This window comes from Amblyomma maculatum, chromosome 1 (assembly GCF_055883805.1).
Source record: "Amblyomma maculatum isolate TAMU_Amacu chromosome 1, ASM5588380v1, whole genome shotgun sequence".
Classification (NCBI taxonomy): Eukaryota; Metazoa; Arthropoda; class Arachnida; order Ixodida; family Ixodidae; genus Amblyomma; species Amblyomma maculatum.
Genome location: NC_139344.1, coordinates 347,472,260 through 347,487,768, shown reverse-complemented (window position 1 = coordinate 347,487,768; position 15,509 = coordinate 347,472,260). Strand labels below are relative to the sequence as shown.

Here is a 15,509-nt window from a genome sequence, read left to right as displayed (position 1 = left end):
ACATAATAAAGATAGATATGCATACGAGAAGATACAGACCACAGAATGAAGCGCTGAATTCTGCGCACTCTGGCTGGTGTAGTTTTATTTAACGCTTGAGTGTGTCTAAGCAAAAAAATGTCCATCATTTAAAGCGGCTGGACAGCGATGAAAGAAATAGGAACATAAATAAACATGCCGAAAACGGTATCCAGCCTCACAATCTTAGGGCTGGGAACTGAGCACGCATACCACAAAGCGACCACAGCACATGCCGTCGAAGCATAAAATGGATAACTTTCTACTGATACGACTCCGTTACCATGGGAACAGCAGCTTAGGGCGCGGAGGTGAACACTTGAATGGGTGGAGCTGTACAACCGCTACTGCACCTGTGCTAGTCAGGCGCCACACATCATGTACCTTCGTGCCCTAAATGGCAGGGTGCCTCGATAGCGGTACCATCGTGGAGCCCTATACTAAACTAGAGCGACTAGTCACGAAAGTAATGAAATGAAACTAAGTTCGAAATTTTAGGGAGATTGAATAGTGCCAACGAGCCATGCTTTCACCGCATATTAGATCTCACAAGTGTGTTTCAGCACTGTGAAGTTTATGGCGATGTGAGCCAATCAGAACGGCGCACGCTGCCTAAATGTGTTCCTCCGCGTGCGACATTCCGCGACTAGTAAGTCCATCAGTGGGAAAGGAAGAATCCTTACATGGGCGGATTCTATGTTCGCGAATGGCACCTCATCACTTCTCAGTAGGCATATAGCGTCGCAATGTTTTATTCGCACGCATTTGTTCTGCTTATATATGAATGTGATTGGAACGTTCTTTGGACTTTCGAAAGAAGATGGCTGAATTATCCAATCGTTGCAATAGTTGCTCGAAAAGTAGTCAAACAGTGTGCCAGTATCTGCAGGACTATTTTCTGTGCTGCTAAGCATTCACTGGACATAGGTTCAACCGCTCAGCGGACAAGTTTTGACACGACCTATATACCCTCGGATTGACCAATCGATTCAGCTACAAATCTTTCTAGCAGCTTGCAGGTGGATCTAAAATTTTGAAGCAGTACGCTCGTATACTCATCATAATGACGGAAATTCCTCACCTACTAATTTATTTAAGCACACTAATTGCAACGATTCCGACAGAAACTGGCTGATGGTGGTGGTGTGTCCAAATCATAGTTAATGGTAGTTTTCTGTGTAAATCCACCAGGAGCTCTTGCGGGCCAAGAACTTCTTCGAAAGAGTCGTAGTGCCATCTCTCGGTGCCACGCAAAATTATGTCCGCATAAACATGTGGGATCGCCCGCGGTTCCCCTAGACATCTGTGGTTGTAAACTTGGTACAAAATTGTTCTCTTCATCTTTAAGTTTGTGACTGTGTCATCGATAGTTTCATAACTAACGATGAATCTGCCACAGACCTAAAGATGAAGAGCCAAATATCTAAGTTCTGCGACCAGCAAAAAAAAAAAAAAAGAAACACAAGTTTCGTCGCAGCAAAGGCAAGTTTCTTTCTAAGTAACCTCTGAAACGACTCAGTACAAGTAAGTGCGCTTCTAGTGAAGCGAAGGGGGCATGAAAGTAAGTCTTTTACGCGTTCTTACATTTTCCTAGAAACCGATACCAATAAAGATAGCAACAAAAATCATTACGCCGCAGGAAAAGTTTTCACACTGCATTATTGGTACACAGCGTAAATTTCTCCTGCATTTGTTTTTTCATCACGTTTTCCCAACCATCAGGGGTGAGCGTAACACCAAACGTAGCGCTTTGTCTATACCAGTTGGACGGAAGAAACGTCATTGGTCGAGGCAAAAGGGGGCTATGCGTCCTTTAGAATATGGCCGACAGAGCCCAGTGAACCTGGCTCCATTGTTTTCTCGAATTTTACTTTTTTTTTTTTTTTGAAAATCTGATGCAGAATTAAATTTGTGGGAGCAGCGAACAAAATAACAAAAAAAGACAAACTGTCGTCATCGTTTCCAATTTACTGTCCGCGGCACTCTCCTTGAATGCTGCTCTGCTTGCTAACTGTATTTCTTGTTGCGATGTGCTGTGATTCCTCCCGGAAAGTAATGAGGAGCGAAGATGATAATGGAAGCGACGACACTTATGAGATGGCAGTTGAGATTACTTGAGGTTTATGTGCACAACAATTTACAATATTTACAGTAACTACAGCAAGGTTGGGTAAAACATAAATCCGGCTACCTAGGCCTAGCCGAAGATGTCGCTTTAAGCATGAAATCAAGTCCGCATGGTGGTACACCAGAGCGCAGTTCGCTTGCCTTTGTCAGGTTCACCAGACAAAGGCAAGCGAAAGGCTCAAGCCAAATTCGATGCGCACGATGCAGCTAAAGTGTCTAAGAAATTTCAGACTCGAAGGCGGCAGTTTCACACGTGCTCGTGAAACTGCGCACGACCACTCTTTGCAAATGAAATGAAGACAATAGGAAAAAAAAACAATAAGGAAACACACGATTGTTAGCTTTCTTTGCCTAATAGAAAATAAACGCGCCATTTGTGGGCTGAAACTCGAAAGAGGCGGTGCGGCAGGACAGTCGTTACAACATGCCGCGATGTTCTATCTTTATTTTGCTTCATTTCAGCCAATGAAGCACACTTTCCTCCCCTAGTGTTTCTGCGTTTATTCTTTCAGCCTCTACACAAGCGCTGGCCTTAGAGAACTGGAGGTCGAGTACCGCTGGGGGACTCTGCTGCAAACTGAGGGCGCATTAGTTTTCCTGCGCACGAGCCCAGCCAAGGAGGATAATAGATCAGAGACAGAGGATGTCGTAGTCCATCTCTCTTCAGAATACAATCCGTTTATACACACCGACAAAGAAAAAGAAAGATAAAAATACGTGTGGAGAATCACGGGTACAGAAAAGCTAAACAACGCCTCTACAGAATTCAGAGCGAGAACTGGAGAAGACTTCGAGAAGTTAACTGCTCGCGCACACGCACATACACGCACATACACCGCGCACTCGTATATGCGTTCGTTCCGCCGAGGTAGCGTTTCCATGTAAGGATGACTCCATACTTTTCGGTACTATAGCTCTGCTTGGCTGAACTTAGCACACTTTGATATTGCCCTTTCCCTTTGTTTCGGTGCTGAAAACTAAACTTCTGCGCGAATATTGTGTGCATCTATTTGAATTTGTTTAGTTAGTAAAACAAATAGACGGTTATTTTCACGTCTTTCTTGGATGAAAGAAGCTTCCATTCATGTAGTTGTATTCCCATAAAATTGACATTGAAGCAAACCGAAATCAAAAAAAAAAAAATCAGTTCCATCTGCTTTAACACCACCATAATGTGGAAGGCAGGCATTGTAACGCGAGCGGAAGAAACATTTACCGGGTTGTTCTCATTCTTCATCTTGAGTTAGAAATAGCCGCCACACTCTGACGCAGATACTGGTTCGTGGCTCACATTCGGCTCTTCCTTTCCAAATCGAATTTTTTCGTTATACAAATTTTTGTTATCATTTCCACCGAAGAAATCACGTCTGCCATTCCTATGCTTTTTTTTTTTTTTTTTTTTTTGTCTGATCTCTGCACGGCCGTATTCAAAGAAAAACTCCGAGTCGGCTGCAGAAAATGCCCAAGTGGTATCCTCATTAGAAGACGCTCATATTCTTCCTCCAATCGCCACTGAAACGCTACGGTTGATCGCTCATGCTGGGCGCTCCAAAAATTTCGTGGCACGCTGAGTGCTTTATGAAGCTAACTTCAAATCTTTTGATAACAGGGAAGGAGGCAAATAACCTAATATCATAGTATTGCCGTGCACTCTTATATTTGGATTAGGCCAGAGCATGTTGAAAAGTAAATAGTCCATAACATGCTCTCGTTAAATGCGTAGTGGAGGTTTTTCTCCCTGAGTAGTTTTTGTGTATCGTATACTTAGTTCAATGCTCCAAGGCAATGTGCGTTTAATACAGTCGCGGTTATTTCCAAAGAACATTTTCGTTGAGCGCAGAGGCAGAGTCTTCTACCTCAGGTCGTCACGCTCTGCTCATTGGGGAGCATACATTACGCTATGAAGCAATTGCAAGAAGTGTCACGGGGACTCTTATGCCGCAGGCAAAAGCGGGCATCAATAACCGAGTGCTGTTTTTTTATAAGAACAGTGTCCAGGAAACCTCTCGTCCGTTAAGTTTTCTTATTGAATAATCCAGCGCTTACCCAAATACGAAGTGTATCTGAAGATAAAGGCCCAGTTTTCCGGAAGAGCTCATGCGGTAACCGAAGCTCAGTTACTTGTTTACGTTTGTGCACATGGTGACCGGGTGGTAAGTTCGCGCACTGGTAGTTTGTCATCTTTACTTAGTGAACTAAAGCATCTGGAGGCAGCACTCCGATCTTAGAAGTCATGCGCCCTAACGTATGCCAAGTTTTCACACCGTAGTCTCAGCCTGTGTTTGTGGACAACGAAAAAATAAATTTACAGCTCGCATTTTTAAGCGCGATACGTTCGAGCACCTGCACTACACAATGTGACAATGTTTTCAAATGCCGCAATGGGCCCATGACCACGGCCACGTTCCATGCTATTGGTTCCCCTTAACGCTCTTTGTCGCCACCATCATGTGCAAGGTAACAAGCCAGAGACATGCCTAATCGACCTCTCTGTCTCTTATCTATCTCATCTCTTAGGTTAAAGGCTAACGTCATCAACTTAAAACTAAAAGCTATTATGAGTAATAGCGAAATATCGGACATGTATCACGAAAGTCGTCACAGCAGTATCGGTGCAAAATAGGATTCCTAATCTCACCCGACCGAATTACTAAATATTGAGATTATACAGGACAATCAGTGAAGAGCGGCAGTGCTGGAATACATTTCTCACCGAAGCTAGAAAACAAATGCGAAATTAGTACACATTCTCCATAGAAAAGCGAATCCTGGGACAATCGCTTAGTTATACACTGTAAAAAAAAAACCGTAATTTTACGCAGACAACCTCCTTAAAAGAACGTCAAACGGTTCTGTTTTCCTCAATACGTATTGAACATCCGAGAATTGGCGCACGGATGAAGGAGAATGTCCTTATAAGCATTTCAGACACTTCCGTTTTACCCAATAAGTATTGAACATACGTGAATTGAATTTCAGGCGCTTCCGTTTTATTCAATAAGTATTGAAAATCCGTGAACGGGGCATGGATGAAGGAGGAGTTCGCGCCACTGCGACGCCCGCATGCCCAAGTATGGAAGATCCCCAAGCATGCACACTGTACATGCTCCCACGCCTTCCCGCCGGGCTGGGCTTCTAGAACCACCTGCACAAGAGCAACATTCCAAAGCCGCGCATCGTTTCTCCTCTGGCCGGATGCTGCTGCTGTCAAGAATAGTACACACAGCAGCATCACCTAACGCGCAAAGCAAAGCGCTCTCGGCCGGTGATCGGAGAAGCGCTTTCATCGCGGCCGCGGCGGCGGTATTGCAATGGAGTCAAAATACAGGTGCGCCTGTCTGCTATGCGGTCTCAGTGTAAGTTGAGATCGAAACCTCCGCTGGCGTACTTTTTTTTTTTTTTTTTTTCATTCTTTCGTTCACCTCTTCCCTCTCGGCGCTGCGCCCACCGACAAGTGAGAGGTACTGTACATAGACCTTGGGTACTGCGCCATTTACTATAAAAACAAATAGAAAACTGCTCTAGAAGTCGGTGTTCCCAGGCTCTTCGGTTGTCGCCGTGTTGGTCGATTCGATGTAAGCCAATTTTTTTTTTTTTTAATCACGCCTTGTACGTGTCATCTCCCAGCGGAAAACAACGTTCTCACGCCTTCGCGCTTACCCCGCACCGTCTGCTGCATAAAGCCGCCCGCGCCCGCGCCGACGACTGCTTCGTCCCCTCGTCGCTAGGGCAATGACGCATGCGCCGTAGCGGTTGCGCACTGCATTCTCGCGCCTTTTTCAAGTGAGCACATGGCGTGGACGTGTGGAGCTGAACGTCTGGACTGCGATACTGCATTGCAACGTTTTATCTTTGACGACCCAGCCATCTTGTGCGCTTGCGAATACATCTGGATCACCGACGAGCAAAAAAAGACAACGTGTTCGCCTAACAGGTGAGAACAATCTTACAATTGTCTTTGAGGTGCAACTCGTGACTGGCTTCGTACGGGTGTCTAAGAGCAGTGCTGCGCGCTTCGCAAAGGCGCCATTCAGGCAGTGCAAACGTTTTATTCAGTGAACAATTTCGATACAGGGCGCGCTCTCTTTGCAAACTTGTTTATTTGCATTGCTCATATGATTTTCGTTTCTCCGCATGATGAGTCCAGACAGAGGAACTACTCGGACCATATCGAAACTATTTTATAGCACTGTCCGACTAAACAAACGTCCGATGTTGAGCGGTACTTAAGCAGCACACAGCAGCACCTTGGCTTGTATTTTGGTCAGCTGCGGTTATCAGATTTAAGGAGGCATAAACCACTTGTCAATCGCGAACTAAGCCGCTCGTTTCTACCGTGGAAGTTTGTTTTCAACTGGAGCTGTTCGACCGCAGTATGCAAAATTAATGCGATAGCGTTAAAGTTGCTGATTAGCAGAAAATTCGGCTAATTGTCAGCGAAAAATCACTGGCGTGGCTTTGGCAGGTGATAAGACATGGTGCTGATTGTTCAGAGGGTTTTGCGCGGGGTGGTCTTCGTATGACAGCTTGTTTGTAAATTATATGACAACTTATTTTTTATTATAGCGTTATTACCGGATGGTGCTGAAAGATGAACAGATGTCCGAGATGTGCGCAGAGCTTTTTTACATGGCTGGCCTACTTTGAACATTTTTCTTATCATAGTAGTGTACTCGGTGGAGACTTATGTCCATTCAGTCCGTGCGGTGCTACGTTCAAGAACTACCGAACCTTCAAAAGCCATGTCTTCAGGCACCACAGAAACCATGCTGAAACAGAAAACATTGCCTTCCTGTGTACTGTGCCATCCTGCGGGAGATACGAGTCATTACGGATGCAGCTTGTGTCATATATTGTGGACCATTTCAAATAGAGAACAGAGTAGAAAATTAGCATCGTGAAACACAGGCACTTCAGCAGACCAAAAAACAAGTTAAGAAAAGTAAAAGCAGCAGCTATGGCTGTCAGAACTGGCAGCCTGTTCAAACGCCAATTGCCGAAAATGACCATGAAAAAATTGATTTTTTGAAAAAGGAAGGAAGGAAAACATTCAGAGATATAGACGTGCCGCTTGCAATGGCGTACGTGAAAGAAACATATTTTTACCAACGGGTGTTCATCAACTCGGTTAACCCTGTGCATACCACAGACCAAGTGAAAGAAGAATGGCCATTGTTATTTCACAGACCATTCTTCTGCAGTCACGCGCATAACTTTCTTGGGAAAGATGTTCAGGTAAGATAAGGAGAATGGCTGCAGTGTACAAGTTGGAGTTGTGAATATTCAGTTCTGCTGACTGATATGTGAGGAAACCAAGCTATGCTGTGAAAGATCTTGCTTTTGCGAATTAAAAAATTGAGCATTACAAGCACAGACTTTGTGCAGAGCAGCGAAAGTTGTGGAAATCCTAGGGTGGTGAAGATCTGCAGCTACATTTAATCAGTAAGATGTATATGGCAACATTTTATGAGAACTTTTAAATGTTTATTTTTTTTCCCGATAATTTGTTTCTTTGCTTTAGGACTGCCAGACCCGCATCATATTCAATGGTGATACTGTGATAGCCGTAGAAAATAGGTAGCATACTGCAGTGTTTCTTGCTGCAAATTTAAATTTCAGCATACATGTCAACGCAAACATTTGCTTTTTTCCATTGAAGCCTACCGATAATCTTTGCTTGCCAATGATGAAAAAAAAATGTTTTAATTTATTCCAGGTCACATTTCAGGACAGTATTGCAATATGCGCTCCACTCCTTGTGAAGTACCTTGACAGTGCACCTTCAAAGGAAATCATGTACCTGCTTGCGGAGCGGCAGCTCGAAGAAACAAAAAGCAACATCAGAGCTGAGGCAGATGTGGTAATGCATCTCCTTGCCGCATACTTCAAGGACGACCCTCGTGCTCTCTACCGTATCTTTGAAGTGAGTTATAAACCCCACTGTACCTCAGTAGTGAATCCTGAGCAATCCATTTTGGAGATTGTAAAATAATGTGAAACTATTGTGGTGTCAGGTATAACCTAACAGTCTTCATGGCCTTATTCATTGAAACTTGGAACTATATGAAAGAAAGAAGAAAGAACTATAATTATTAGAAGCCTTGATTATTGCAGTTTGACTTCCCTTACGTCTTTTCAGTATGCTTGTTAGGTTCGGTAGCTGCCATATGCTGGCACCACTCTTCTCTGCTTGCAAGACTGATGCTTATGGCTATACGGAATAGGAGCGGAACCCATCAGAGAAAGGAAACTTCTTAGCTGTAAAAAGAAAAGGTACACCTGTCACCGCCATTTTGGTTGAAATGCTTAGCATCTGTAGTATGGAATAGAGAGCTGCACCATTGAAGTTAAATCTGCAGGTGACTGTCGGAATATCAGCAGCTGTATTGTTTGCCGCGCATATGTTCCTAGAAACCAAAGGATTTGGTGCATCGGCTGAGTAAAGAAACATGGCTATAAAGTTAGTCAGTTATCACTGTTTTGGAGCACTATAAACTGTTCTTGTTCGTTACCACATGCATTTGATTTTACTCCCGTCTCTTATCAGGAAGGCACGAGCATTACATCCAGGATCTCCGATTTGCCGTCCACGCCAGTTATATTTGTACTCGGTAAGCTTGATGACGGTATTTATTATCATGCTTTGCACATATGGATGCGGCAGCAGATTGTGTGGTTGGACTAATTATAGTGATCCATGCCTTCTCCTGGATTACTTAGCTCTTCATTCACAAAAAGGCTAACTAATAAAATTAAATTACGGTTTAAATTTTGGGAAGCTGTCTTCATAGATTACGAGATATTGTCATATATCAGACCAATGGGTATGGGTATATGTTCTTGTAAACTGTAGATATGCGAGCATTATACAAGATCACTATGTGTTCCTATTTCAGTCAAAATTACCATTTGAAGGCATAGACTTCCGAAAAAGAATGGGACAAAGTTGCTACTTCGAGTATTCAGATAATGATTACTATATAAATTTGCGCGACAGGCACATCTTTCTTTTTTTTTTGTTACTAGCATTTTTTATGGCTTACAATACTGAAGTCAATATTTATGTTATTAAAAATTAACCAAAAAATTCTCTTCATTTTTTTTTTTTTTTTTGCAAATTACCTGCTCCTTCCATATTGGCAGCACCAGTGCGTATGATGCCATCAGTTTTTAGGCTACTGTAAATAAAGCACTGGCACTGTGTTGCATTAGAAGCAAAACAAAAATGTTTATTCTATTTCAGGTACCATATATGGAAAGCAGTGCGTGTTTTGTGAACAGGAGGCTGTATTTATAGAGCCAGCATCATTCAGTGAGGCAGCTTGCCTGCTTTTCGTGCTGTAATAAGTCCTGAATCTTCAGTATGCAGAGCCAGCGGCAACGACGCTGGAATTTATCCAGAGGTGAGGCTCTTATCGTTTTTTTTTTTTTTTTTTTCTGGTTGTATCGTATATATGGAATGAATGTCATTTCTCTATTTAACACTTGATTCTTCGTTTATTGTACATATTGAGGCGAAGCATTTCAGGATAGTGCCTTTAAATGACCATTTGAAAATATCTTTCCTCCTGGCCTTACTTTTCTTGTTGCTTTTAGAACTGATTTATAATTATGTGCTGTATATACTAATGCATGTAACGCTACTTTTCTAGTCTTGTTTCCAGTACTCATCTTTTTCATTAAGAAAATAGTATTCCCTATCTTGTCAAATTCAGCAGTGGTGCAGGCAAGAAAACATAATTTCTGTGCACTTCTATGAGCTGGCTTACTACTAGCTTGCCTGCTCTATTGTAAACCGGGTGCTGAGGCTCCTATGGACGAGCCCACCGAGGGTGAATGCAGACGGTGTATAAAGCGATAGGCTATGAATAATGCACGCACCAGTGATTTGACTCAGCTAACTTGCCACTTAGAACGCCCACCCTTATCGATCTGTGAAAAGTGCATCCTTCAGCAATTCCGTCTTCACACAGCAGCCAAACTTTATTTGTACAAACACTCTTCCATATCACAGTGCCCTAGCTGTTCACATATATAAGCAGATATAGAACATTGCCTCACACAACGCCATACAGACTTCTAGTCTCCCACTTATTATTTGCCTCGAACCCCACCATGGCTCATTTTGCTTGCCTCGCGGGACTAGGCCGAACAACGTGCCCTTGTCACTTTCGTCAAGAGCCTTCTAAACACCTAGCCCAAGGGCTTTTTATTAACACGTTACTGACATGCACCGATGTGATGGCCAGATCTGTTCCTTACTGTAAGAAAAATCTACGAAATATTTTTGCACATAACTTAAGCTCTATTAGTGTGCAACCTCTCGTAGCTCCAACAAAATATACACCTGTGACTTTGTGCGCGTTTGCAATTCCCTTTTTTTGGGGTATTGCAGAATACGTGAATCTATGCCACTGTACATTACGATTTTATTTACTTATATCCAGAGATATATAAATAACTAAAAGAACTTTTACAGGTTGTTTAGCCACCATTTCACCTTTTTCTGCAGCCGAAGCTTTTGGAATAGTAAGCAGTCAGCGATACACATCAGTGTTCGAGAATTGCATGAATGTTAAATAGTTGCACTGAAAACGTTTGTTCGCCTTTGAATATTCTAGCAGAACTACTTAGCCAACTATTCAGTGTTTCATAAGGTTTATGAAATACTAAGCAACAAACATAACAAGCATGTTACAATGTATTCTTTGGTAAAACAAACATAACTAAAACAAGTCATTTCTGTTTTACAGGCAAATATTTTTCATCTGTCCCTTGTCAGGGAGCAAGTGGCCAGGCGGAAAGAAGTCTCTCACCAGTGTCCATTCGACAGTTATGAAGTTGGCGCAGAAGCTTCGTTCCATTTCCTGATACACTAAGCATGTATGTCAATTTTCTCATGGTTGTTCTTGACTGCATGCCTTCATGGCTCTCTTGATCTTTGTTGATGAATTCTTGCTACGTTAAAAACAACTGATGCCTCCTCATTTAAATAAATATATATATATATATATATATATATATATATATATATATATATATATATATATCAGTTCAGGCGTTCAGTCGTGTCCGACTCTTCGTGACCCTATGGACCATGTCACGCCACGCTTTCCGGTCTCTCACTATCTTCTTAACATCACATAGCTTCATCTGCAATGCCTCGAGAATGCCATCTAACCATCGCGTTCGCTGCCTACCCCTTCTCCGGCGACCCTCAACCTTTCCCAACATCAAATCTTTCTCCAGCGACTCCTCTCTTCTCATCAGATGACCAAAGTAGCTGAGCTTTAACTTTAGAATTTGACCCTCCAATGAGCAGTCAGGGTTTATGGTCGACAATATCGACTGATTTGATCTTCTGGCAGTCCAAGGAACTCTTAAGAGTCTTCGCCAGCACCACAATTCAAACGCGTCAATTCTTCGGCGGTCAGCCTTTTTCACAGTCCAACTCTCGCATCCATACATCACAACTGGAAAGACCATAGCACGGGTTATACGGATCTTGGTTGGTAGACTAATGTCTCTGCTCTTTACTAGGCGGTCAAGGCTAACCATTGCTCTCTTTCCCAGAAGCAGGCGTCTCCTAATTTCATGGCTGCAGTCTCCTTCCGAGGTAATCTTGGCGCCCAAGAATAGAAAATCTGTCACAGCTTCCACTTCTTGTCCATTGATGCTCCAGGACTTGATAGGGCAAGACGCCATGATCTTCGTCTTTTTAATATATATATATATATATTTATTTATGTGTCTTTAACCATGATCCTGGAAACAGTGTAATAATTGAAAATTCTGCGTTTCCGCATCACCGAAGCTTTTTTCCCATTTCATCTCGTGCATGACTTTCAACAAATATTTACCTTTTTTACATAGAGAAAGTAAAAGGCATGGCAGATTTAGCATGTAGTAATACATTCGAAACATGTGCCACTTGGTTCCCAATATTGAGTACAGAGAAAAATGAACGTCCAGGGGTAACATTCAAATGCCAGCGTCCCATTTGTCGAAAGTTTGCTCATGAAAAAACTGAAACAGCTGACCTACCAAAAATGGTTCTGACTTCTGCAATAATTTTGCCCTTGTGCAGTGGTACATTTAAGATCACTGATAGTCACTCAGTTTTTTTTTAAGTTTAAACTCAAGTCCTTTACCCTATCTAAGCGTGCAAATTATCAGTAAAAGGTCTTTATATGTCTGACATCCATTCTTTGCATGTTAGTTTCGAACTCGGGTACTCCGGCACAGTAGTCGGGCGTCTTACCACTGCAGCACCCCGGCGGGGTCACCTCCGCTGCAGTTTGGTTCATAGATTTTTCATAATTTATTTCATTTCTTGTGTCGAATTCTAGAAACTCAGGCGTTAATTTTATCACTGCCTTAGAAGTGCTGAAAACAACAATTTGCGTCTTTTCGTTAATGGTGAAAAGTAAGGCGCCCGTGTGTTGTTCTATGTCAGTGCACGTTAAAGAACCCCAGGTGGTCTAAATTTCCGGAGTCCCCCACTACGGCGGCTCTCGTAGCCTGAGTCGCTTTGGGACGTTAAACTCCACAAACCAAACCAAATCGAACCAATTCTCCATCTTTTTCCAGTGCCTAGAATCTTATGGTTCTGACAAACTATCTTTTTTTTTGCTTTTCAGAGGACCTTAAACAGAATGGCAGATTACAAAAGAGGATGCATGCCCCGAAGGCAGTTCAATGTACGAAGGGAAATAAACCGTATGTACGTGTTCCATTGAATGGGTGTTAAATATTTTTGCATACAAAGTCCTACACAATTTGCACGCGTGCATGTTTCTTCACTAGATAAATCGCAAAATTCACATGTGGTCACCGACGCTACTCTCACTTCAACTGCATGCTGAAAGAACACCAACATTTTTCCTAAAAAGAAATCAACAATCTATCCCATCGGCTGGTACAAACTGTACCAGCCGATGCTGTACTGTCGGTAAAAGAACAGATTTCATTTTTTGTTGATTGTGCGCGTGACTCAGAAAGCAGACAGCTTCATAATTGCAAGAGAAGGTCTGTGTAACAGGTTGCTTAACGTAATTAGAAAAAGGAAAATTCGGTCATGCAGAAATGGACTTGATGCTGTATTCAGAAGGCATAAATTCTGTAAAGCAGAAATGAACTAAATGCTGTATTCAGAAAACAGAAATCCTATAATGCAAAAATGGACTTGATGCTGTGTTCAGAAAACAGAAATTCTGTAAAGCAGAAATAAACTCAATGCTGTATTCAGAAAACAGAAACCCTATAATGGAAATTTGGACTTGATGCTGTATTGAGAAAACAGAAATTCTGTAAAGCAGAAATGAACTCAATGCTGTATTTAGAAAACGGAAACCTTATAATGCAGAAATAAACATTATGCTGTAATCAGGAAACAGAGATTCTGTAACCAATTAACAGAGTCCGTTTTACGGTTTTACGTTATATTATGAACGTCCGTTATACGAAATACGGAAACAGCTCGGCAATAAATTACCTCCATGTTTCTACGTAAATCGGCGAAATTTTTTTTACAGTGTAGCCTTGTCACTGCTGTAAATTATATCTTCCTGGAGTCGGTGCTCTCAGCATATTAATTAATCGGCGCCTGTTGACTTTATCATCAATAATAGAGAGCTCGCATATAACTGCGCTGAAATCTATGCTCTGCAACTATTAATTTTGCATATGACATACACGGGAATAAACAGTTAATTCTGGAAAGCGACTTTTAGGTGTATGCAGTTCATCGGACGCGTAGCTCACGCAGAGTCGAAAAAAGAATAACTACAGAAAAGTTTTCGTTGCTACGTCAGAATTTCTGTGCAGCTCTTGAAAATGCCCATTCAAGCACCACTGTCAGGATCCTAGTTGGCTTTCAGTTTATGAGGGCCTACATCAGCATAAAGAGAATGCAGAGAAACAAAAAAAAAAAAGGGGTCCATCGCTTAAGGTCACACATGACGAATGCTCCGGTACGAACACGAGATGGAAAGGCAGTTAACGGATTTCACCAAGAACGTCGTGGATAAGATTGATGATAAAGCTGTTAAAGGAAAGACGCGTCACTTTTGAATTTGTTTACGCTGCTGTTCATCCGTTAAAGGCCCCGATGAAAGCAGGCCAGCGCGGGTGCTTAAAATCAAGATTTGAAGCAAAGTCCACATAACATGTATACAATCTGAAAAGATTACCTAAAAAAAAAACGCCTGCAAAAGAGCGCCAGAAGGCGATGCCTACATCTTCAAAAGCATACTTTCTGTTCTTTCTCAGCTAAGTAAGAAAACAAGACATGGTTGGGAGCTCCTAAGTAAAAGTTTACGCAATTGTATGTAACCTTTGTTCTGGGCATTAGGTTTCTGATGCCCCCACCTCCTCTCCTCCTACCCCTCCCTCTTTTAATATATTCGTTGTCTGCGATTCCTTCTCGATGGAAACGATTTTCCGCATCATCATGGGCCCTCAATGGGTTCGTCGCCGGGCGGTCACACTCGCTGAGTCTTGGTCCTTTGTTCCAGCTCTTCCCGCCTCGAACAATTCCTTGGTCCCATTGATAGCTCAGGGCCCGCTTTTTTAACGTTTCTTTTCTTGCGGCGATGCGTGCGCACCGTATGGCGCATATGTTTGCCAGGAAAATAAAAATAATAACGACGACAAGACCACACGCTGCGTACTTCGTAGTACGTTGCAAGAAAACTGCCGATAAAGCGAAAGGAATGCGTTACGAGAGCGGTGGAGCCTTGGCGTCAGGCCAATAAGCGCCTCCGGCTTCGATCTTGCTCTTTCTGCGCATGTGCAGTCTGCGCTCGAAGTGGAATTGAAATGCAGCGCCCCGCGCGGCTGCGTTTCGGAGGGGTTTTCGACCCGCGCCGTGTCAGTGGCAGCGTGGCCCGTGAACAGAACGTGCCGTTCTGATGAGTTGCGTGGAAACTCGGAGATGACCGTCCAGCGCGAGCTTGATTTTTCTCTTCTGTGAGGCACCGGGCGCCGCGCATAGAGATTGAATGTCTCCTGGGAGCTATTTCCCGTATCCTCGGTGATCGCGCACGTGTCTTATGTGCATGACTGGAACGTTGTCGTCTGATAAAGTGCGGCGAAGCCCCAGCTTATAAGGATGCACTGTTTTCATCGTGTCGGAAGAAAGACAGCGCCTGCTAAGCACTCGTCAATTATCTGCTTTGTCGTCATACGCCCAGTGGTCATCCCGGGCGTCTCTTCTGTCGTGCATTAGTATATCGCTAGTAACGTCGCATCTCTTCCACTTTCATGGCTGAGATGCGAGCCAAGATGTCACACTGGCGCAAACTGTTGTAATGGTATTGTTTTTTTTTTGCTGCCAACAGCCTCGGACATGCGGCCTAATCAGT

At 42.9% G+C, this 15,509-nt stretch overlaps 1 long non-coding RNA gene across 1 annotated transcript; it reads left to right on the top strand.

Annotated features, from left to right (window-relative positions):
• The first annotated feature begins 5,943 nt into the window (after nt 1-5,943).
• LOC146207694 (uncharacterized) lies at nt 5,944-12,890 on the top strand. Its single transcript, XR_014703339.1, has 6 exons — nt 5,944-6,079; nt 7,862-8,068; nt 8,693-8,756; nt 9,389-9,548; nt 10,899-11,028; nt 12,786-12,890. It is a non-coding gene; the product is annotated as an uncharacterized LOC146207694 (long non-coding RNA).
• The last annotated feature ends 2,619 nt before the right edge of the window (nt 12,891-15,509 follow it).